At 43.7% G+C, this 22,357-nt stretch overlaps 1 protein-coding gene across 4 annotated transcripts in view; it reads left to right on the forward strand.

The window, feature by feature from the left end:
• The window catches only part of rtkna (rhotekin a), a 118,873-nt gene that overhangs the window by 619 nt on the left and 95,897 nt on the right, over positions 1–22,357 (forward strand). The window lies entirely within an intron of this gene.

The following is a 22,357-nucleotide window of genomic DNA, read 5'->3' on the forward strand; positions in this document are numbered from 1 at the left end:
GGTGCCCCGCAATCATTTTTTATTCTATGGGGCACTGAAAGAAATGTGCAGTATTATAGCTAATCTCAGGCTATTTTACACATTTTGTCATGAGCCTAAGATAAAATGGTGCTGTATTAGAGTTCAGGGATTCTTTAAAAATGGGACAGTCTCAAATTTGTTCGCACAAATATTAATTTTGTCCTAATTTTAACAACATTTGAAATATGTGTATATAATGTGTATATATATATGAATGAAGTGACTAGGTTGAGCGTAAAAGTGATAATTTGAAAAAGTTTATATATGCTAGATTTAGAATTGTTTGGGAACTTCAGTTGTGAATGATACAAACCTTAGAAATCAAAAGATATATGGACTGCATGCTGGACTATTGGCTATTGATGATTTGAGAAAGACCTGTCATCCGGAGGCCGCACGCTTTCCTGCCGGTCCGTTTTTCAATGATGCCGGGTAGTTGGTTTTATAGTGGAGCTGTGCTGTGCTTAATATGAGTAGCTGAGAAATACATATAAGAGAACGTATTTCACTCCAGGCATCAACCACTGTTTGAGGAGCATGATCTCACTAAGCGACAGGTAATATTCTGCCCAAACCCTGTATGCCATGGGCTCTCCAACCCTGTTCCTGCAGCTACCATGTGCATCATTTGGGAAACCAAGTGAAATATGTTCGGGAACTTCGGTAGTAACATGTTTTCTCAACAAAACATATTTCACTAAACTGCTGACAGCCCCTCTGCCGCTCTAAAAATGAATAAAGGAGAGAGGGGGAGATGGAAACGCACGGTGGTGAGATATTCTGTATTGCTAAAGGTAATGTGTCACCCAATTCATTATGAACATATAAAAACATGCCCTATTACTAGGTTATTCAAACTCAAATACAAATGAAATATAATTGTAGGCTAACTCTGTAAGCCGCCCTGCACAACCAATAAACCAACAGCATTGCCTAGGGCTATACTTTATCTCCCAGACAAATTGTGGAGCATAGCATAAGGTAACCAGTCCATTCAGTATGACTAATAATGCAGTCCACTATCAAAGGTGGTTACTGGAAATTGTTTAGTTTTGGAGTATAGGCTAGACCAATCATGTACCAAAGACATCTTCAATCAGTTTTGTTTTATGTTTTTCTGCCATGTGTAATATACGGTAGGCTATGTATTGTATAAAGGCACAAACATCCTTTTAATTCTGTTTTTTTTGGGGGGGGGGGCTCGGGCTCATAAGCCCATAAGCCCTCATAAACTCTAATATGCATACGGGGTTTTTGAATTAATCATCACCTTGTTGTGTTAAGGCTTTGAAACAACATCCAGAACAACCTTATTTTCCACTCAGTTTCAACCTGCTGTTGAACTTCTTTCTTCAAATTGATCATCACGGTGAGGTGAGTTATAAAAGCATGATGTTGTTTTGATAAGTGTTTGATGTGATTTCCTATTGCATTTGTGTTGAAGTCAGTGGTTAGAGGGACAAGTACCAGGCCATTAGCGATCTTTAGCAAGTTTGGTAGAACCAACGCATGTCCAGAGTGCATAAAAGTAGATTACTGTGATACTCAACGGTCATGTCGAATTTTACTGTGGTCATGACACAGTAATGACTGGCGGTAATATGGCCACTGCATTTTTAAACCTGCATATTTAGTTAATATTGCCTGCTAATATGAATTTTTTAAACTAAATATGCACGTTTAAAAATATATACTTCTGTGTATTGATTTTTAAAAATGCATTGATGTTTATGGCAATATTAAACTAGTGAAATTGTGTCACTTCTCTTGCGTTCATTGCACGCAGAGTCAGGGTATATGCAACAGTTAGGCCGCCTGGCTCGTTGCGAACTAATTTGCCAGAATTGTACGTAATTATGACAACATTGAAGGTTGTGCAATGTAACAGGAATATTTAGATTTATGGATGCCACCCGTTAGATGAAATACGGACGTATTTCACTGAAAGAATAAACTTTTTATTTTCGAAATTATAGTTTCCGGATTTGACCATATTAATGTCCTAAGGCTCGTATTTCTGTGTGTTATTATGTTATAATTAAGTCTATGATTTGATAGAGCAGTCTGACTGAGCGGTGGTAGGCAGCAGCAGGCTCATAAGGATTCATTCAAACAGCACTTTTGTGCGTTTGCCAGCAGCTCTTGCGCTGTTTATGACTTCAAGCCTATCAACTCCCAAGATTAGGCTGGTTTAACTGATGTGAAATGGCTAGCTAGTTAGCAGGGTGCGTGCTAATAGCGTTTCAAACGTCACTCGCTCTGAGACTTGGAGTAGTTGTTCCCCTTGCTCTGCATGGGTAACGATGCTTCGAGGGTGGCTGTTGTCGATGTGTTCCTGGTTCGAGTCCAGGTAGGGGCGAGGAGAGGGACAGAAGCTATACTGTTACACTGGCAATACTAAAGTGCCTATAAGAACATCCAATAGTCAAAAATACAAATGGTATAGAGAGAAATAGTCCTATAATTCCTATAATAACCTCAACCTAAAACTTCTTACCTGGGAATATTGAAGACTCATGATAAAAGGAACCACCAGCTTTTACTTTCTTCTCCAACACTTTGCTTGTCACGATCGTCGTAAGAAGCGGACCAAAGCGCAGCGTGGTTTGAATACATTCTTCTATATTTAATGAAGAACACTTAAACAAAAAACAATAAAACGAATAAGACGAACGTGACCGCTATATAAACACTGTGCTAACATGCAACATAACATAGACAATCACCCACAACCCACAATGACAACAGGCTACCTAAATATGGTTCCCAATCAGAGACAACGACTAACACCTGCCTCTGATTGAGAACCATATCAGGCCAAACACAGAAACAGACAAACTAGACATACAACATAGAATGCCCACTCAGATCACACCCTGACCAAACAAAACATATAAACATACAAAGCAAACTATGGTCAGGGCGTGACATTGCTTTTGCATTATTTAAACCAAATTAAACATGTTTCATTATTTATTTGAGGCTAAATTGATTTGACTGATGTATTATATTAAGTTAAAATAAAAGTGTTCATTCAGTATTGTTGTAATTATCATTATTAAAAATAAAAAAAATAAAAAAATCGGCCGATTAATCGGCATTGGCTTTTTATTTGGGTCCTCCAATAATCGGTATCGGTATCAGCGTTGAAAAATCATAATCGGTCGACCTCTACACTCTATACACGTACACATGGATTTTGTATTGTAGAGTAGTGGCCTGAGGGAACACAATGTGTTGTGAAAAGTGTTATGAAATGTAATGTCATGTCGTTTTTTTGGATGCATTCGGAAAGTATTGAGACCCCTTCACTTTTTGCACATTTTGTTACGTTATAGCCTTATTTTTAAATGTATTAAATCGTTTTTTCACCCTCATCAATCTATATACAATTCCCCATAATGACAAAGTAAAAACAGGTTTTTAGACATTTTTGCAAATGTATTAAAAATACAAAACTGAAATATAACATTTACATAAGTATTCAGACCCTTTGCTCAGTACTTTGTTGAAGCACCTTTGGTTACAGTCTCGAGTCTTCTTGAGTTTGACGCTACAAGCTTGGCACACCTGTATTTGGGGAGTTTCTACCATTCTCCTCTGCAGATCCTTTGAAGCTCTGTCCGGTTGGATGGGGAGCTTCGCTGCACAGCTATTTTCAGGTCTCTCCAGAGATGTTCGATCGGGTTCAAGTCCGGGCTCTGGCTGGGCCACTCAAGGACATTCAGAGACTTGTCCCGAAGCCACTCTAGACGTGACGCTTGGAATTCAAGTTCAATCTTGGTTTTATCAGACCAGAGTTTTATCAGACTTGTTTCTCATGGTCTGAGAGTCTTTTCGGTGCCTTTTTGGCAAACTACAAGCAGACTCTCATGTGCCTTTTTACTGAGGAGTTGCTCCTGGCCACTCTACCATATAGGCCTGATTGGGGGAGTGCTGCAGAGATGGTTGTCCTTCTGGAAGGTTCTCCTATCTCCACAGAGAAACTCTGGAGCTCTGTCAGTGACCATCGGGTTCTTGGTCACCTCCCTGACCATAGCCCTTCTCCCCTGATTTCTCAGTATGGACAGGTGGCCAGCTCTAGGAAGAGTCTTGGTGGTTCCAAACTTCTTCCATTTAAGAATGATGGAGGCCACTGTGTTCTTGGGGACCTTTAATGCTGCAGAAATGTGTTGGTACCCTTCCCCAGATCTGTGCCACAACACAATCCTGTCGTCTCGGAGCTCAACTGACGATTCCTTCGACCTCATGGCTTGGTTTTCGCTCTGACATGCACTGTCAACTGTGAGACCTTATATAGACAGGTGTGTGCCTTTCCAAATCATGTCCAATCAATTAAATTTACCTCAGGTGGACTCCAAGTCGTAGAAACATCTCAAGGATGATCAATGGCAACAGGATTCAGGATTCAGGATTCAGAGTTAAATTTCGAGTCTCATAGCAAAGGGTATGAATACTTCTGTAAAAAATAAAACATTTTTTATACATTTGCTAAAATTTCTAAAACCTATTTTCACTTTGTCGTTATGGGGTATTTGATTCAGGGGGAAAAAAACTTTTATCCATTTTAGAAAAAGGCTGTAACGTAACAAAATGTGGAAAAAGTGAAAGGGTCTGAATACTTTCCGAATGCACTGTAACTGTCTTAATGTTGCTGTACCCCAGGAAGAGTAGCTACTGCCTTGGCAGCAGCTAATGTGGATCCTTAATAAATGCAATACAAGAGAATGTGAATGTAGCAGTGCAGACTGTGAATTCTAGAAGGATATTTTAGGGAATCTTAATTGTGCAATAGTGCAGGGAATGAATCTCTGTCTCTCTCGCTGTGCTGTGTTTTTTTTTTATAATTCATGTCACAGGAAACCTAATAAATGGCTAGAGAGGAGCACTCCATTATTGTATTGATTCACTACTTGCCCTGGTTCCCTGAGTGAAGGCTGCTATGCCCTCTTATTTGACCTCCGTAGATCAGATAACATTCTCTCTAAAAAGAAACAATTTCATGTTTCAAGTTTTAATGTCACATGCAGTACAGTGAAATGTCTTTCTTGCAAAATCCCAACCATGCAATAATCAATAACAATGTAATACAAGAAAAAGAAAACACAAAAATAAGTAATATGAAGACCATAATAAGTAAGTTAGCATACAATATACAGGGTCAGTTCCAATACCATATTTACAATGGTGCAGGGATACTGATCCAGGTAGATATGAATAGTAAGGTGACTAGGCAAGATAAACAGAGGAGCAGCAGCTTGTATGTGAGTGGGTGTAGATTCGGTATAAATGTATTTGCATGTTATGTGTGAGTGGTCAGAAGATGGAGTGAGTGAGTGTGTGTCTAGGGCCCTGTGAGTGTGCATAGAGACAAAAATAAAAAGGTCAATGAGGATACAAGGTTAACTCAGTCTGTGTAGCTATTTTGTGAACTTTTTATCAGTCTTATTCTTGGGGATGGAAGCTGTTCAAGAGCCTGTTGGTGCCAGACTTGATGCACCGGTACCGCCTGCCGTGCGGAAGTAGAGAGAATAGTCTATGGCTTGGGTGGTTGGAGTCTTTAACGATTTTCTGGGCCTGATATAGATGTCCTGGATGGCAGGGAGCTTGGCGCCAGTGATGTACTGGGCTGTCTGCACCACCCTCTGTAGCGCCATGCGATCGAGGGCGGTGCTATTGCCATACCAGGCAGTGATGCAGCCAGTCAAAATGCTGTTGCGCCTTCTTTGCGACTGTGTGTGTGTGTGTGTGTTTGGACCATTTGAAGTCTTTAGTGATTTTGACACCGAGGAACTTGAAGCTGTCGACCTGCTCCACTGCGGCCCGTCGATGTGGATGGGGGCGTACTCGGCCCCCCGTTTCCTGGAGTCCACGATCAGCTCCTTGGTCTTGCTGATGTTGAGGGAGAGGTTGTTGTTCTGGCACCACACTGCCAAGTCACTAACCATCTCCCTGTAGGCTGACTCATCGTCACCGGTGATCAGGCCCACCATCGTTGTGTCGTCAGTAAACTTGATGATTGGAGTGGACAGTGGTGTTGAATGCTGTACTAGTTGATGAATGAATGTGTCTGTGCAGATGTGGTTGGACTGCTCATGGCCATCTGATTTTGGAGAGGCATCATGTAAAGTTATTACTATTACTAAAGTTATTACTAGTGGGTTTAGTTGATTAGGATCCCCATTTGCTACTGCACATGCAGCATCTACTCTTCCTGGAGTCCACATAAAATGCACAAATACATAAAAGTACAGAACAGTTATAGACAAAAACAAGAAATTACATTAAATTGGAGTATATATTGCAAAGACACCAATACCAATAAAAGATGCCAAAAGCCGGCTATTATCGGCTAACAGAAACGCGATTAACAGAAACCCTGTCACTTACTGTACAGTAGCTGTACTGTAGCTCTGCTGTACTGTAGCTCTGCTGTACTGTTGCTCTGCTGTACTGTAGCTATACTGTAGCTCTGATGTACTGTAGCTGTACTGTAGCTCTGATGTACTGTAGCTGTACTGTAGCTCTGCTGTACTGTAGCTGTACTGTAACTCTGCTGTACTGTACTGTAACTCTGCTGTACTGTACTGTAGCTCTGATGTACTGTAGCTCTGCTGTACTGTAGCTCTGCTGTAGCTGTACTGTAGCTCTGCTGTAGCTGTACTGTAGCTGTGCTGTACTGTAGCTGTAGCTGTGCTGTACTGTAGCTGTCCTGTAGCTGTGCTGTAAGGTACCTGTGCTGTAGCTGTGCTGTACTGTAGCTGTACTGTGCTGTGCTGTGCTGTGCTGTAGCTGTAGCTCTGCTGTACTATACTGTAGCTCTGCTGTACTGTGCTGTAGCTCTGCTGTACTGTAGCTGTACTGTAGCTGTACTGTAGCTCTGCTGTACTGTAGCTGTAGCTCTGCTGTGCTGTAGCTGTACTGTAGCTGTAGCTCTGCTGTACTGTAGCTGTACTGTAGCTGTAGCTCTGCTGTACTATACTGTAGCTCTGCTGTACTGTAGCTGTGCTGTAGCTCTGCTGTACTGTAGCTGTGCTGTAGCTCTGCTGTGCTGTAGCTGTGCTGTAGCTGTAGCTCTGCTGTACTGTAGCTGTACTGTAGCTCTGCTGTACTATACTGGAGCTCTGCTGTACTGTGCTGTAGCTCTGCTGTACTGGAGCTCTGCTGTACTGTAGCTCTGCTGTACTATACTGTAGCTCTGCTGTACTATACTGTAGCTCTGCTGTACTGTAGCTCTGCTGTACTGTAGCTGTAGCTTTTGCTTAATAGGGACGTTCCACCCTGAATAAATCCTGCCCTATAGAATAAATCCTGCCCTTCCAGTGTTAACACATATTACTTATGGGCAATTCTAGTGTTATGGATGAGACTGAATTGGCAAACAAAACACAACTTTTGATGTGTGTGTGTGTATAGAATAGTATACCCCAAAATGTGGACTCCTAAATGTTACATTCGGAAAATAGTAACTTTAGTTTTGCATGCTTAGGTTGATTTTCCAGTGGCATTGCCCATTTTCTTGATGAGCAACATCTAAACTGTTTAGATTTTCACATTTTGTTTTTCAGTTTGTCATTTAGTCTTTCCACCGACAACAACCAAACAATCACTGCCTTCTCTCTCCATAATCCGCTTTCCATTCCTCATACAAGATTAATGTGGGTTTCAGCCATTGTGTTCCATGTTAATGATGTAAGATAATGTGTGTTTCAGCCATTGTGGTCCATGTTAATGATGTTAGATAATGTGTGTTTCAGCCATTTTGTTTTATGTTAACGATGTTAGATAATGTGTGTTTCAGCCATTGTGTTCCATGTTAATGATGTTAGATAATGTGTGTTTCAGCCATTGTGGTCCATGTTAATGATGTTAGATAATGTAGGTTTCAGCCATTGTGTTCCATGTTAATGATGTTAGATAATGTGTGTTTCAGCCTTTGTGTTCCATGTTAATGATGTTAGATAATGTAGGTTTCAGCCATTGTGTTCCATGTTAATGATGTTAGATAATGTGTGTTTCAGCCATTGTGGTCCATTTGAATGATGTTAGATAATGTGGGTTTCAGCCTTTGTGTTCCATGTTATTGATACCCTGGAATACCTGAGAGTTTCTCACAGCCAATTCCTTCCCTGTGGGACTGCAGTGCACCCATTAGATCTCAATGCTCCGACACAGCCAGTGGCATATCAATGAAGCAGGCTATGGTGTTGTGAAAGAACCCCTTTCACCCTGTGAAGCCCAATACAGGCTCTGTGTGGGGTTTCCGTTAGCCGGTAATAGCCGGCTTTTGGTCGACTTAAATGTATAGAAAAGCCGATAAATAAAATTAGCACAATGCTAGTTATTGCATATCAGATCTCCCCTCTTTCTAAATTCCGCTCTCATGTGCGTGCGCTTTTGATGGTGTTTTCCCGCTAAATGCATTATGCAACTGTCACGCCCTGACCTTAGAGATCCTTTTTATTCTCTATTTTGGTTAGGTCAGGGTGTGACTAGGGTGGGTACTCTAGTTTTTGCATTTCTATGTTGGCCTGGTATGGTTCCCAATCAGAGGCAGCTGTCTATCGTCGTCTCTGATTGGGGATCATATTTAGGCAGCCTTTTCCCACCTGTTGTTTGTGGGATCTTGTTTTTTGTATAGTTGCCTTTAGCACTGCACGTTTGTTATATTCTTTGTTGTTTAAATATAAATACGTTAAATATAATGTGGAACTCTACGCACGCTGCGTCTTGGTCCACTCATTTCAATGAACGTGACAGGAACAAACATTTGCACGTAGCTAATGCCTTGTGCGTATTGCTGCGCTTATGTGAACAAAAATAGTTTATCAACATTTTAAGATAAACGTTCTGATCTGTTGCATTAGACTCATTTGCTTTAAAAAATCTATATTATGTAGCCTAGGCCTGCTGGTTGTATGAATTTGGGATCTATCTTCCCATAACTGTCCCAGAGTCTGCTTGGAATAGGCTAGTTCTTTCTCCACAAGCTGACCAATAGAATAGGTCAACTTCTCTACTATGGGGGATAGTAGATTGACAAAGGCTAGTGATTTTGCTGTTCGTTACTCAACTTGTTGGCTGAGGAAAAGTAAATGTGGACAGTTATTTTAATATCTTCAAAGTGCGCATCAGAATTAGGATAGAAAGACTGCACATCGTTGCATCCTTGACTTGCATGTTCTGTTAATATGAATGACCTTAATCTATTTGTGATTTCTGAGCACCGTGGGTGAACGCCCTAATGGGTTATGAACCCAATCCGTATGGGTCCGGTACATTTAAATGCTGCAGGTTAAATGTCCGGAGCCACATTTTCCACAACAGAAACCCATGTGTGTGTCTTTGTTTGCTCCAACACCACCACTCTTGCCAGGCTGGGCAGAGGTTCAGAGTTTTATTTAAATTTTTTCTATAGCTAGGCCTAAAGGATTTTAGGTAAAATAACCCTATCAAAATGGAAAGCTCCTTGAAGGAGGTAATATGTCAGGCCTATTGGGTAAAAATCAATGCTAGCCTATTGTATAGATAATAGAATGAAAATGAACTAAACTTTTAAGAGATCAGATTTTTTTGTTGTTATACTGAATAAAAATATAACCACAATATGTAAAGTGTTGGTTCCATGTTTCATTAGCTGAAATAAAAGATCCCAGAAATGTTCCATACGCACAAAAAGCTTATTTCTCTCAAAATGTTGTGCACACATTTGTTTACATCCCTGTTAGTCAACATTTTTCCTTTGCCAAGAAAATCCATCCACCTGACAGGTGTGGCATATCAAGAAGCTGATTAAACAGCATGATCATTACACAGGAGCACCTCAAGAGTGGGTGGGCCCGGCTCCCCAGTGGTAGGGCCTATGCTCTCCCAGACCCACCCATGGCTGCGCCTCTGCCCAGTTGTGAAATCCATCAATTAGGGCCAAATGAATTAATTTAATTTGAATGATTTCCTTATATGAACTGTAACTCAGTAAAATCAGTGAAATATTTGCATGTTGCGTTTTTATTTTTGTTCAGTATAAATAGTTTGCTACAATGACACACAGTTAGCTAGCTACCCACCTCATTCCGTTCTGTTAGCATCATGTCTTCCGGATACGCCTCTTTTCGAAATCCACAATGATATTTACATTTTGTTTGTATTTTTTAAAATATATATATATTTATTATTTTTTAGGTGGGGTGTAGATCAGCTTTAATATTGCAGATAGATTGTGGCAATCACGGCCGGCTGTGATACAGCCTGGAATCAAACCAGTTGCAAAGAAAAAGCCATATCTCAGACTGGCCAATAAAAATGAAAGATTCAGATGGGAAAAAGAACACAGACACTGGGCAGAGGAACTCTGCCTAGAAGGTCACTTCTTCACTGTTGACGTTGAGACTAGTGTTTTGCGGGTACTATTTAATGATGCTGCCAGTTGAGGACTTGTGAGGCGTCTGTTTCTCAAACTAGACACTCTATTGTACTTGTCTTCTTGCTCAGTTGTGCACTGGGGCCTCCCACTCCTCTGTGAAGGTAGTATTACACAGCATTGTACAAGATCTTCAGTTTCTTGGCAATTTCTCGCATGGAATAGCCTTCATTTCTCAGAACAAGAATAGACTGACGAGTTTCAGAAGAAAGTCTTTGTTTCTGGCCATTTTGAGCCTGTAATCGAACCCACAAATGCTGATGCTCCAGATACTCAACTAGTCTAAAGAAGGCCAGTTTTATTGCTTCTTTAATAAGCACAACAGTTTTCAGCTGTGCTAACATAATTGCAAAAGGGTTTTCTAATGATCAATTAGCCTTTTAAAATGATCAACTTGGATTAGCTAACACAACGTACCATTGAAACACAGGAGTGATGGTGGCTGATAATGGGCCTCTGTACGCCTTTGTAGATATTCCATAAAAAATCTGCGGTTTCCAGCTACAATAGTCATTTACAACATTAGCAATGTCTACACTGTATTTCTGATCAATTTGATGTTGTTTTAATGGACAAAAAATGTGCTTTTCTTTCAAAAACAAGGACATTTCTAAGTGACCCCAAACTTTTGAACGGGTGTGTGCGTGTGCATGTGCGTGCGTGTGCGTGTATATACACTGCTCAAAAAAATAAAGGGAACACTTAAACAACACAATGTAACTCCAAGTCAATCACACTTCTGTGAAATCAAACTGTCCACTTAGGAAGCAACACTGATTGACAATAAATTGCACATGCTGTTGTGCAAATGGAATAGACAAAAGGTGGAAATTATAGGGAATTAGCAAGACACCCCCAATAAAAGAGTGGTTCTGCAGGTGGTGACCACAGACCACTTCTCAGTTCCTATGCTTCCTGGCTGATGTTTTGGTCACTTTTGAATGCTGGTGGTGCTTTCTCTCTAGTGGTAGCATGAGACGGAGTCTACAACCCACACAAGTGGTTCAGGTAGTGCAGCTCATCCAGGATGGCACATCAATGCGAGCTGTGGCAAGAAGGTTTGCTGTGTCTGTCAGCGTAGTGTCCAGAGCATGGAGGCGCTACCAGGAGACAGGCCAGTACATCAGGAGACGTGGAGGAGGCCGTAGGAGGGCAACAACCCAGCAGCAGGACCGCTACCTCCGCCTTTGTGCAAGGAGGAGCACTGCCAGAGCCCTGCAAAATGACCTCCAGCAGGCCACAAATGTGCATGTGTCAGCATATGGTCTCACAAGGGGTCTGAGGATCTCATCTCGGTACCTAATGGCAGTCAGGCTACCTCTGGGGAGGGATTGGCCGGCTGTGATGTCCTTGTCCCACCGCGCTCTAGCGACTCTTGTGGCAGGCCGGGCTCATGCATGCTGACTTCGGTCGCTAGCTGCACAGTGTTTCCTCCAACACATTGGTGCGGCTGGCTTCCGGGTTAAGCGAACAGTGTGTCAAGAAGTAGTGCAGGTTGGCGGGATTGTGTTTCAGAGGACGCATGGCTCTCGATCTTCGCCTCTCCAGAGTCCATACAGGAGTTGCAGCGATGGGACGAGACTGTAACTACCAATTTGGATATCATGAAATTGGGGAGAATTAAAAATATATATATAGAATTGCTGTGGACCTGGTTTGGACCCACTCACTCTGAGAACTCTTGCATATATGTCTTTCTTTCCACCTGTGAGTGTTCCTGGAGGGGTGTGTCCACATCTGCTCCTGTACTTCCAGTATAGAGTATTCCTGTGAGTGTTCCTGGAGGGGTGTGTCCACATCTGCTCCTGTACTTCCAGTATAGTAGTATTCCTGTGAGTGTTCCTGGAGGGGTGTGTCCACATCTGCTCCTGTACTTCCAGTATAGTAGTATTCCTGTGAGTGTTCCTGGAGGGGTGTGTCCACATCTGCTCCTGTACTTCCAGTATAGTAGTATTCCTGTGAGTGTTCCTGGAGGGGTGTGTCCACATCTGCTCCTGTACTTCCAGTATAGAGTATTCCTGTGAGTGTTCCTGGAGGGGTGTGTCCACATCTGCTCCTGTACTTCCAGTATAGAGTATTCCTGTGAGTGTTCCTGGAGGGGTGTGTCCACATCTGCTCCTGTACTTCCAGTATAGAGTATTCCTGTGAGTGTTCCTGGAGGGGTGTGTCCACATCTGCTCCTGTACTTCCAGTATAGTAGTATTCCTGTGGGTCTTCCTGGTTACTCTGTCTCTGGGGTTCATGATGGATGGATCTCCATCTGACTACCAGACCCTGAGAGAACGGGGGCTACTGCTGAATCAACACGTATGGCAGCCTGGCTGTTTTTCTGTGTGTGTGTGCATGCGCGCATAGTATATTCCCTTCTGTCCAGCTCCTCTGCTTCACTCTCTGTGGGAGTTGACATCTGCCTTTTCAATTGCCCCGCACAAAACACTAAACTCACTGCACGCTATTCTGTCCATGCTGTTTTGCTGCCACAGAGAGACACCCATGTATGGATAGTGGGAGTGATAGAGAGAGAAATGGAATGCTAAGAGTTCAATCTCGGCCCTACAATGTCATTTCTGACACTACCCACCCAACCACCATGGCCACCAGCAGCTATACTTTGGTTTAGGAAGTGGTTGGATCATGTGATGTTGTGATGGACACACCCACACCCAGCTCTCAACATACTCTCTCCCAGTCCCAGGCAGCCGCCCACTCTCTCCCAGTCCCAGCCCTCCACCACTCTCTCCCAGTCCCAGCCCTCCACCACTCTCTCCCAGTCCCAGCCCTCCACCACTCTCTCCCAGTCCCAGCCCTCCACCACTCTCTCCCAGTCCCAGCCCTCCACCACTCTCTCCCAGTCCCAGCCCTCCACCACTCTCTCCCAGTCCCAGCCCTCCGCCTATTCTCTCCCTGTCCAGTTAGCCTCCAGGAGCATGTGACAGGGCCTGTGGAGCAGAGAGCCATGGGCCTCATTCCAATACTTACAAAATGTACCCTGCTTTCCTGGAGGTTATACATTATCTAGAAGTGATTGGATGAGTGAGAGCAAGGTTACCAACCTATTGCTTTCACCAATCCTACATTGTCCAATCAGTGGGAATGTCAAGGCAGGGAGGACCCATCTCTCTTTGATCTGTACCAGTTCAGTCCGGCTGGACCTATGATGCTGTGGAGCTGGTGCAAAATAACTTAAATTACCAGGGATGTAGTTTATTCTCAGCTTTGTGGTGTAGAAGTTATTTTGCTGGAGTCATTTACGAGTTGTGTGACTGCTTGTAATCTATCTGCAACATTCAATGCAATTGGGCTCCAGAAGTTTTGTTGAGACCTGGCGCATACCTGCACTGTTCTCAGACATGCACTATTTCGGGCATGAGAGCACTGTTAAAATGTTTCATGTGGTTTGGCAGAGATTACATGACTATAAACCACCAATGTGTTTTTCCAGATGATTTATTTAAGCCTGTCTGTGCATGAGCATACAGGCTTAGGCCCTAAACCCTATATGGATATCGCTGTCTCTATCTCAATTCAAAATGCTTTAATGGCATGAATGACAAGGTCAATGTTGGCAAAGCGAAGTGATATACAAAAATGATGAAGACAACAGCGACAATAATAAAAATAGTAGCTATAAAACATATACATACACACACACACACACACACACACACACACACACACACACACACACACACACACACACACACACACACACACACACACACACACACACACACACACACACACACACACACACACAAACATATTCAGACACCGTCAATTTTTCCACATTTTGTTACATTACAGCCTTATTCTAAAATTGATTAAATGTTTTTTTCCTTCTTCAATCTACATTGCCACGGAGAGGAAGCACCTCGAATCATGAACACGGGGGGAGTCGTGTCGAGGAATGCAAAAACATCCCCTCAACTCAGCTATGCTCAAGACAGCCCAGGGCCTGGAGAACAATACACAATCTATCACTCAGTGCTCTGGCCCAGAACAAGACTCATGCCTGGGGCACAAATGCCAGGCTGAGGGCCTGCCTTAAGGGGCTGGGGGAGCCAAAGGGTTCCTCTTAGGTTACCCTGGCATAATGCATGTGTCAATAGTGACAGGGGTGCATTAGTGATGCCAGGAGGAGGTTTACCCCCTCTTTGAAACAAAGCCTGGACCCTCTCCTTCTCTGAGAGGCTTCCTTGGTATGCAGAACGTACATTTGGCAAATAAATGATGGCGTGTATAGCTTGAGTTTGTTGTGCTAGCTGCCGGCTTTGTCTGTGTGTGTGGACAATGCTTGTGACTGTTTGTACATCCAAGATAGAGAATACTTTGTCCAAATGTAATACATCAAGCTGCGCCCCCCCATCTTTGCACAAGATTAAACATTTTATTTTTTGAAAACAGCATCCTGCCATTGTTCACAATTCACAATGCAATAGTATTATAATGGTTGGTGAGAAGGGAAAAACAAATGGCATGCATTACAAATTAAACCAGCCTCTCACTCTCTCTCTCTTTTCCTCTTCCCCCTCTCCTTTTTCCTTCTCTCCTCCACCTTTCCTCCTGTTAAGTTGGTTGTGGGCATTTCCTCTGAAAATGATTCATGAGCACCAACATGTGAAGTTCATAGGAGCATGTCAAATGAAAGCTAAAAGTCTATTTTTGTGAAATGAAGGCATAGATGCATTTTTCAAAAATGTTCCATCCCTGAAAATTTGCATAATTGTAGCGTTTTTGATTTCTGGATAAACAGATGAAAAAGGGGTCTTAGAAAACATCAGAAAACATCAGAAAACATCAGAAAAAGTCTTAAAATAAATACATAAAAACACAATGTTGACCTAAAGACCCCTGCCAACTAATATCAACACTTATATTTAGTTTTGGAGAAACTGTTTACCTTATGTAAGTTTAAGAAATATTGCCTTGTGCCTCAGCTATATTTTTTGTGTGTCTTCCTCATGAGGGAGCATAATGAAAGTTCAGTAACAAGTAATGGTAGACCTACCAATTAGTTGTAGTGATTTTACTGATATCAATTATTAAGTGATTAAAACTCATAATGGAATTACCAAAAAAATCGGTAACGGAATTACTGCAACTGATTTGGCTACATTGGGAAATCATAATAGTCACAAACCACAGTAGCGTCACCTGCTACTGTCCTCCCTTCCACTGGCATTCTGTTACGTTCAGCTGATAACGGTTTTATTTCTGTTGTCTTTCTCCTTTCTCTCTCATTCTCCAGTTAATGTCGCCTTTCTCAGCCATGGCCACCTCCCTTTCCAATTACTGTAACCAGCCATGGACATTGAAAAGTATACTGAACAAAAATCGAAATGCAACATGCAACAATTTCAAAGATTTTACTGAGTTACAGTTCATATGAGGAAATCAGTCAATTGAAACGTATTCATTAGGCCCTAATATGAGGATTTCACATGACTGGATACAGATATGGATCTGTTGGTCACAGATACCTTTAAAATAAAATGGACCTCACAATGGGCCTCGGGATCTTGTTACGGTATTTCTGTGCATTCAAATTGCCATTGATAAAATGCAATTTTGTTCATTGTCCGTAGCTTATGCTTGCCCATACCATAACCCCACCGCCACCATGGGGCACTCTGTTCCCAACGTTGACATCAGCAAACCGCTCGCCCACACAATGCCATATACGTGGTCTGCAGTTGGAGGCGGCTTATGGTAGAGAAATTCATGTTAAATTCTCTGACAACAGCTCTGGTGGACATTCCTGAGGTCAGCATTCCAATTGCATGCTCCCTCAACTTGAGACATTTGTGGCAGTGTGACAAAACTGTACATTTTAGAGTCCCTTTTTATTTATCCCAGCACAAGGTGCACCTGTGTAATGTTTAATCAATTCAATGTTGTTTAATCAGCTTCTTGATATGCCACACCTGTCAAGTGGATGGATTATATTGGCAAAGGAAAAATGCTCACTAACAGTGATGTAAAAAAATGTGTGCACAAAATTTGAGAGAAATAAGCTTTTTGTGTCTATGGAAAATGACTGGGATCTTTTACTTCAGCTCATGGAACACGGGACCAACACTTTACATATTGCGTTTATATTTTTGTTCAGTGTAGTTGAAATTTGGTCAGTCCACCCTGGCCTTGATATTAACGTCCACAGACCTGACTGGACCAAATCTGAAACTATCATAGATGTAAGTTACACAAGTTTGGATAGCACAGTACTGTAAGGAAAAGTAGAGTACAGTATATCGTACTGAACTATACTCTACTGTAGCTTACTGTACTCTACTGCACTGTACTGTGCTGTATAGTACCGCAATGTTCTCTACTATGCTCTGCTGCTCTGTGATGTCCAAACTTGTGAAACATGAGGAGAATGACATTCATCATATCCAGAATTATGCATTTCTGTGTAGTACAGGTCAGGAACCCATGATGTAATTCCATTGAGAGAGAGAGACTCTACTGTTGAGGGCAAATGAAAATCAGAGGAGGAAGAGAAGCCCGGAGGTGGGGACATGTTTTAGGGAAGAATATGAGAAGAACGTTGGAGCAGCCAAATGGACTGTGTGCAACTCGCCATTCGCTAGAAAATATTTTGATCAAAAATGAACAAATTAGCCTCCTTCTGTACACCTACAGTTGAAATCGGAAGTTTACATACACTTATGTTGGAGTCATTAAAACTAGTTTTTCAACCACCAAGTTAAACAATTTAAAGGCAATGCTACCAAATACTTATTGAGTGTATGTAAACTTCTGACCCACGGGGAATGTGATGAAATAAATAAAAGCTGAAATGAATCATTCTCTCTACTATTATTCTGACATTTCACGTTCTTAAAATAAAGTGGTGATCCTAACTGACCTAAGACAGGGAATTTTTACTTGGATTAAATGTCAGGAATTGTGAGTTTAAATGTATTTGGCTGAGGTGTATGTGAACTTCTGACTTCAACTGTATATCTGTATAGCAGTAGTAGACTTTTTCTATTTTTATTTAACTTGGCAAGTCATTTCGGAATACCCCGGCCCAACCCTAACTCGGACGATGCTGGGCCAATTATGCACCGCCCTATAGGACCCAATCACGGCCGGTTGTGATACAGCATGGAATCAAACCAGGGTCTGTAGTGACGCCTCTAGCACTGAGATACAGTGCCTTAGGTTCCTGAGTGGCGCAGTTGTCTATCTGACAAGGATACAGAATATTGGTGTCGGAATCATGCATGGCGCTGGCATATCTCTGTCTTTCTCTCGGTCTCTCTAGGGCTAGGCCTAGGCTCAAAGGTCCGACAGCTGAACCGTGAGGTGGTAAATTATTGTTTTAGGAAAATAAAAACCAACAAAACAATTCATGGGTTGCACCTCCGTCACTCGGTCGCGTTGTTGCCATTTGTTCTCAACGTTCTAGAGATGCCGCCGCATATTGATGTCTGACTAATGACTCTTTTTTTGTCAAAATTACACTATAGTGGCCTGGAAATACGATGACTGCTAAAGGACAATCTGTCGAAAAAAACATTGGCATCATTATGATGTCATCAAGTTTACTTCGGAGAGATGGCAATGTTGCCATGAGCTAGCAAAGTTAGTCAGAAATAGCTAGCAATGTTTGTATTTGTTTGTATTTATTAGGGATCGCTATTGGTTGCTTTCAAAGCAGCAGCTACTTTTCCTGGGGTCCAAACTAGAGGTCGACCGATTATGATTTTTCAACACCGATACCGATTATTGGAGGACCAAAAAAAGCAGATACCGATTAATCGGCTGTTTTTTATTCGATTTTTTTTATTTAAAAAAAATATATATACATATATATATTTGTAATAATGACAATTACAACAATACTGAATGAACACTTTTATTTTAACTTAATATAATACATAAATAAAATCTATTTAGTCTCAAATAAATAATGAAACCTGTTCAATTTGGTTTAAATAATGCAAAACACAGTGTTGGAGAAGAAAGTAAAAATATATGCCATGTAAAAAAGCTAATGTTTAAGTTCCATGCTCAGAACATGAGAACATATGAAAGCTGGTGGTTCCTTTTAACATGAGTCTTCAATATTCCCAGTTAAGAAGTTTTAGGTTGTAGTTATTATAGGAATCATAGGACTATTTCTCTCTATACCATTTGTATTTCATATACCTTTGACTATTGGATGTTCTTATAGGCACTATAGTATTGCCAGCCTAATCTTGGGAGTTGATAGGCTTGAAGTCATAAACAGCCTACCACCACTCAGTCAGACTGCTCTATCAAATCATAGACTTAATTATAATATAAAAAACACACAGAAATACGAGCTTTGGGTCATTAATATGGTCAAATCCAGAAACTATAATTTCGAAAACAAAACGTTTATTCTTTCAGTAAAATACGGAACCGTTCCGTATTTTATCTAATGGGTGGCATCCCTAAGTCTAAATATTGCTGTGACATTGCACAACCTTCAATGTAATGTCATAATTATGTACAATTCTGGCAAATTAATTACGGTCTTTGTTAGAAAGAAATTGTCACGTTCCTGACCTGTTTTCTCTTGTTTTGTATGTCTTTATTGGTCAGGGCGTGAGTGTTGGGTGGGCAGTCTATGTTTTGTATTTCTATGTTGGGTTTTGTGTTCGGCCTGGTATGATTCTCAATTAGAGACAGGTGTGTATCGTTTGTCTCTGATTGAGAGTCATACTAAGGCAGCCAGGGTTTCACTGGTGTTTTGTGGGTGTTTGTTTCCTGTGTTAGCGTTTGGGCCACACAGGACTGTTGCAGGTTAGTCACGTTTGTTGTTTTGTTTATTTGTAGTGTTTGTTGGTTTGCCATTAAAATCATGAATACCTCCTACTCCGCATCTTGGTCCGATCCATGCTCCTCCTCGTCTGAGGAGGAGAACGACATTGACAGCCGTTACAGAAACACCCACCAAACCAGGACCAAGCGGATTGGAGAAGGACGGCAAGAACCAAAGCAATGGAGAGAAGAGGAATGGACTTGGGAGGAGATCCTAGACGGTAAAGGACCCTGGGCACAGCCAGTGGAGTGTCGCCGCCCCAAAGCGGAGCTGGAGGCAGCGAAAGCGGAGAGGCGGCATTATGAGGCGCTTGCAAGGCAGAGTGGCTGGAAACCCGAGAGGCTCACCCAAAAATGTCTTGGGGGGGGGGGGGCTAAAGGGGAGTGTGGCGAAGCCGGGTTGGATACCTGAGCCAACTCCCCGGGCTTACCGTGGAGTGAGAGGGCGTCGTACTGGTCAGACACCGTGTTATGCGGTAAAGCGCACGGTGTCCCCAGTACGCGTGCTTAGCCCAGTGCGGGCTATTCCACCTTGCCGCACTGGGAGGGCTAGGTTGGGCATCGAGCCGGATGTCATGAAGCCGGCCCAACGTATCTGGCCTCCAGTACGTCTCCTCGGGCCGGCGTACATGGCACCAGCCTTACAGGTGGTGTCCCCGGTTCGCCTGCATAGCCCAGTGCGGGCTATTCCACCTCGCCGCACTGGCAGGGCTACGGGGACCATTCAACCTGGTAAGGTTGGAGAGGCTCGGTGCTCAAGAGCGCGTGTCCTCCTTCACGGTCCGGCATATCCGGCGCCACCTTCCCGCCCCAGCCCAGTGCCTACACCAGGCTTCCAGTGCATCTCCAGAGGCCCTGTTCCTCCTCCCCGCACTCGCCCTGAGGTGCGTGCCCTCAGCCCGGTACCTCCAGTTCCGGCACCACGCATCAGGCCTATTGTGCGTCTCAGCCGGCCAGAGTCTGCCGTCTGCCCAGCGGTGCCTGAACTGCCCGTCTGCCCAGCGGTGCCTGAACTGCCCGGCTGCCCAACGCCGTCTGAGCCATCCGTCTGCCCAGCGCCGTCTGAGCCATCCGTCTGCCCAGCGCCGTCTGAGCCATCCGTCTGCCCAGCGCCGTCTGAGCCATCCGTCTGCCCAACGCCGTCTGAGCCATCCGTCTGCCCAACGCCGTCTGAGCCATCCGTCTGCCCAACGCCGTCTGAGCCATCTGTCTGCCCAACGCCGTCTGAGCCATCTGTCTGCCCAACGCCGTCTGAGCCATCTGTCTGCCCAACGCCGTCTGAGCCATCCGTCTGCCCAGCGCCGTCTGAGCCATCCGTCTGCCCAGCGCCGTCTGAGCCATCCGTCTGCCAAGCGCCATCTGAGCCATCCGTCTGCCACGAGCCATTAGAGCCGCCCGTCTGTCCCGAGCCGTTAGAGCCGCCCGTCTGTCCCGAGCCGTTAGAGCCGTCCGTCAGTCAGGAGCCGCCAGAGCCGCCAGCCAGTCAGGAGCCGCCAGAGACGCCAGCCAGTCAGGAGCCGCCAGAGACGCCAGCCAGTCAGGAGCCGCCAGAGACGCCAGCCAGTCAGGAGCTGCCAGAGACGCCAGCCAGTCAGGAGCTGCCAGAGACGCCAGCCAGTCAGGAGCTGCCAGAGACGCCAGCCAGTCAGGAGCTGCCAGAGACGCCAGCCAGTCAGGAGCTGCCAGAGACGCCAGACAGTCAGGAGCTGCCAGAGACGCCAGACAGTCATGAGCTGCCCTACAGTCATGAGCTGCCCTACAGTCATAAGCTGCCCTACAGTCATGAGCTGCCACCCAGTCATGAGCTGCCACCCAGTCATGAGCTGCCACTCAGTCCGGAGCTGCCACTTAGTCCGGAGCTGCCCCTTATCCCGGAGCTGCTGCCCCTTATCCCGGAGCTGCTGCCCCTTATCCCGGAGCTGCTGCCCCTTATCCCGGAGCTGCTGCCCCTTATCCCGGTGCTGGCCCTTATCCCGATGCTGCCCCTTCATTTAGGTGGGTTGAGTTGGAGGGTGGTCATTGGGAGGGGGATACGGAAGCGGGGAGTGACTATGGTGGGGTGGGGATCTCGCCCAGAGCCTGAGCCACCACCGTGGTCAGATGCCCACCCAGACCCTCCCCTAGACTTTGTGCTGGTACGCCCGGAGTTCGCACCTTAAGGGGGGGGTTATGTCACGTTCCTGACCTGTTTTCTCTTGTTTTGTATGTCTTTATTGGTCAGGGCATGAGTGTTGGGTGGGCAGTCTATGTTTTGTATTTCTATGTTGGGTTTTGTGTTCGGCCTGGTATGATTCTCAATTAGAGACAGGTGTGTATCGTTTGTCTCTGATTGAGAGTCATACTAAGGCAGCCAGGGTTTCACTGGTGTTTTGTGGGTGTTTGTTTCCTGTGTTAGCGTTTGGGCCACACAGGACTGTTGCAGGTTAGTCACGTTTGTTGTTTTGTTTATTTGTAGTGTTTGTTGGTTTGCCATTAAAAGCATGAATACCTCCTACTCCGCATCTTGGTCCGATCCATGCTCCTCCTCGTCTGAGGAGGAGAACGACATTGACAGCCGTTACAGAAATGGTCTTCACACAGTTCACAACGAGCCAGGTGGCCCAAACTGCTGCATATACCCTGACTCTGCTTGCACAGAACGCAAGAAAAGTGACACAATTTCCCTAGTTAAAAGAAATTCATGTTAGCAGGCAATATTAACTAAATATGCAGGTTTAAAAATATATACTTGTGTATTAATTTTAAGAAAGGCATTGATGTTTACAGTTAGGTACACATTGGTGCAACGACAGTGCTTTATTTCCACAAATGCGCTTGTTAAATCATCACCCGTTTGGCGAAGTAGGCTGTGATTTGATGATAAATGATCAGGCACCGCATTGATTATATGCAACGCAGGACAAGCTAGATAAACTAGTAATATCATCAACCATGTGTAGTTAACTAGTGATTATGTTAAGATTGATTGTTTTTTATAAGAGAAGTTTAATGCTAGCTAGCAACTTACCTTGGCTTCTTGCTGCACTCACGTAACAGGTGGTCAGCCTGCCACTCAGTCTCCTCGTGGAGTGCAATGTAATTGGCCATAATCGGTGTCCAAAAATGCAGATTACCGAT

The sequence above is a fragment of the Salvelinus alpinus genome, chromosome 5, assembly GCF_045679555.1.
Source record: "Salvelinus alpinus chromosome 5, SLU_Salpinus.1, whole genome shotgun sequence".
Taxonomy (NCBI): Eukaryota; Metazoa; Chordata; class Actinopteri; order Salmoniformes; family Salmonidae; genus Salvelinus; species Salvelinus alpinus.